Below are 3,504 nucleotides of genomic sequence, written 5' to 3'. Positions count from 1 at the left end.
GACACTCCCGGCAGGTGTGGCCGCGCCCCGGCCACGCGGTGGCCAGGTTGGCCGAAGCCCGGATCGGTGCCTCGCAGCCCCGAGGAGGACGGCGCGCCGCCCCTCTCGCCTCCGTCCCGCGGGCTCCAGCCTTGGGCGAAGCCGCCCCTGTGCGGGCGTCCGCAGCCGCGGTTTATCTGACTTGTGAGTGGCGCTTTCTCTCCATCCGGAGCCGCTGACCCCCCTCCGCTCCCCTTTCTCGTTCTCTTTTTCCTTTCTTCTTGCACTCCGGTAAAGAGCAAGACCTAAATTGTGCCACTCATTGATTTATCACCCAGCCCGGGGCCTGCTGGTTATCAGGTCAAGAAGTAAAGCATTTTCCGCAGCCAGGAGCCTGGAATTCCCGCTCCAGAGGTAACCCAGTCCGGACTTTTGGCAGATTCTCACTTCCTTGCCTTTTTTTCTGTGTAATTTTGCCTTCTAAACACGTATCCCGTAAAAACTGTAGTGTCGATAGTTTAATTTTGGCCCGTTTTGTGAACTTTATATAAATGTGATAATACAGTATCTGTGATAATACAGTATCTGTGTCTGGCTTCTTTCACTCAAGGGCTTTTTGAAATTCATTTATTCTGTTATAACTGAATTCTTACTGATCTTGAGTGTTTCACTGTACGATGCCACAATTTATCCATTCCCATGTTGGCAAACATTTGAATTGTTTCTAACTTTTAGCTATTAATAATGCTGTTATGACTGCTCACATCTTATTCATTTCTGTCGAGTTTATACCTAGCAGTGAAATTTCTAGCTCAGAAGATAGGCATATCTTCAACTTTAGTAGATAATACTGTACCAAGTTGCTAAAGTGTTTGTGCAAATTTACACTCCTGTCAGCAAACGTATGAGAGTTCTTGTGCTTCTTGTCAATACTTGGTATTGTCGGTCATAGATTTTAACCATCCTGGTGAGTGCAAAGTAGCGTTCCATTGTGGCTTTAAATTGCAGTTTATCACTAATGAGGTTGAACATCTTTTCATGTTTATTTTGTACCCTTTTTCATGAAGTGCCTGTTCAGATGTCTTGCCCAGTTTTCTTTTGGGGTTGACGTCTTTTCCTAGTTTGGAGGAGTTCTGTCGATCATTCAGAAAGATAGTTTCCTATAACTTCTAGAAATTTTACCTGTTTTGCCTTTCAGATTTACAGTCCACTTGGAATTGATTTTTGTATAACTTGTGAAAAAGGGGTCAAATTTTATTTTTTATTAGCACCAATTATTCAGCACTGTTTATTCAAAAGGTCATCTTTCCCCGTAGTGGCCCCTTTGTCATCTTCCATTTGGGGTCATTTTCTTTCTACCTGAACTATATACCCTTTAGGATTTCTTTAATGCAGGTCTGCTGGTGACGGATTCTTACAGTACATGTTTGCAAATGTCATGATTCTTCATTTAAAACAGTTTTATTGAAATATAAATCACTTACTATAAAATTTCCCCATTTAAAGTGGACGGACAGTTCAGTATTTTTTGCATCTTCACACAGTTATGCATCCATTACCACAATCTAATTTGAAAACATTTTTCTCCATTTTTGAAGGGATTTTTTCAATACTTATGGAGTTCTTGATTTGCTATTGTTTATTTTTAGCACTTTGTAGATCTCTCATGATCTCTGACTTGGGTTGTTTCTGTTGAGAAGTTACTTTTCATTCATTCCTTTGAAAGTAGTCTGTCTTTTTCTCACGCTGCTTTTTAAAATGTTCTCTTTGTCTTTGGTTTTCAGCAGTTTTTCTATGCTGTCCTTTTGGATTTTTGGAAACATATAATCGGGGTTCTTAGGGCTTCTTGGATTTGTGGCTTCATGTCTTTCATTATTTTGGGAATCAGCCTTTAGCACTTCAAATATTGCTTCTGCTTCATCCTCTCTCCTTTATTTCTGGGACTACAGTTACATGTTAGAACATTTTATTGTATCTTCTCTGTCTCTTAACTTTCTTCCTATGTTTTACATCTGTTTGTCTCTCTGTCCTTCATTCTGGCAATCTCACTTATCTCTCTCTCTTCTGCTATAAATAATTTGCTATTAAATCTGTCAGTTGAGTTTTTAATTTCATTTGTTTTTTAATCTTTAATTTCTATTTGCTTCTCTTTTTACAGTTTCTGATTATTTGCCAAAATTATCAATCTTGTTTTTTTATCTCCTTGAATATAATATATATAATAATCTCAAAGTTAATCTGATTGTGGCAGTATGCATGAGTCATTTCCAGCGTCCGTTTCTGTTGGTTTTCATTCATATCGTCTTGTGTTCTTATGTGCCTGGTTGTTGTTTTCTTAATTGTGTGCTGGACATATTTTCAAAATGTTTGTAGAAATAATTTGAGGCCTAGCGTGATGTTTTTCTTTTCTAGAAAGAGTCACATTTGCTTTGTCAGGAAGATGACACACTTACATTCTAGTGTCTCTTCAGTGAAGTTTTAGGGATTGAGATGTTTCGAAGCTCAGCCGCAGCCCTTGTGAAAGCCAGCCTGTTCTGTTCACTTTTACTCCTAGTATTCCGCTCCTCACCAGCACCTTCCCTTCCCAACCCAGCAACGCCCAGCTTTCAGCATTCCCTTTGGAAATGGCAAACATCCCCAAGAAAAGTAGCCTCAAACACCGAGTTCACCTCCCGGAGCCTCTGACATGCCCTCCCCCCCAAACCTCCAAGCAGATATTTATTCTCTTTTTCCCCCGCTTTTCTGGTTCTATTCATCTAGAGGATTACTCTGATTTACTTAGTCTATGGTTACCGGAAATAAGAGTCCTTGATGTGTGCATTTTGAGGAGAAGTTTGAATCAATATTTAATTCTGGAGGAGATTTAAGCTGCCAGGTTTCAGAAGCGGTGGAGAATAACACTGATTTTCTTGTGTTCTGTCGTAAATTTATCAGGTTGTCTCTGTCAGTGAAATGCTCTGGAATCAAGATAATTTTAAGAATAAATCTTTAATTCCTTTTAATATATAATTAATTGAAAAAGTGACAGTTAAGTTCAGACCATTACTGTAAAGCAAAGGATTTCAGAAGTAAGAGCTTTCCTCTTTTTTTCCCATATTTCTTTCTCCTGTTTTGATTTCTTAGTTTGATAAAACTTACCTTTTATCTGGTCCTCTCAAATAAAACATTTAATTTTTTGATCAACAGTAGTAGATTAGCATTCTCAGGTTTCAGTCTTTTGGATCAGATTTTTTAAAAAGACTAAAAATGAAAGTTTTTAAATGGCTTTTCCAAAATGAGTCATTCGGTTGTCCCTTTTTTTTTTTCAAGTCATTTGTTTTTTACACAGATTTTTTTTTTTAAATGCTGCTGGCAGTTTAACATGGTTCTCTGTTGCAGACTGTTTATAGTTAAACATCTATACTTGTATATTTATACGGGCCTCAAGTTCTTGGCTTTTGTAAATGGACCTAAATGATTCAGGGTGTCTATTCATTACATCTGTTGTCAACTCATTTAGTTTGGATATTTATAAGCAATGTGTTT

The 3,504-nt window shown here is 38.2% G+C and overlaps 1 protein-coding gene across 1 annotated transcript in view; it reads left to right on the top strand.

The window, feature by feature from the left end:
* Positions 1–268: 268 nt before the first annotated feature.
* EVL (Enah/Vasp-like) overlaps positions 269–3,504 on the top strand; it is a 133,853-nt gene continuing 130,617 nt past the window's right edge. The window contains exon 1 of the mRNA XM_023520485.1: positions 269–393. The gene's annotated coding sequence lies outside the window, so the exon portion shown is untranslated. The remainder of the gene's footprint in view (positions 394–3,504) is intronic.

This window comes from Pteropus vampyrus, unplaced genomic scaffold (assembly GCF_000151845.1).
Source record: "Pteropus vampyrus isolate Shadow unplaced genomic scaffold, Pvam_2.0 Scaffold268, whole genome shotgun sequence".
Classification (NCBI taxonomy): Eukaryota; Metazoa; Chordata; class Mammalia; order Chiroptera; family Pteropodidae; genus Pteropus; species Pteropus vampyrus.
This window is presented reverse-complemented; position numbering and strand designations above follow the sequence as displayed.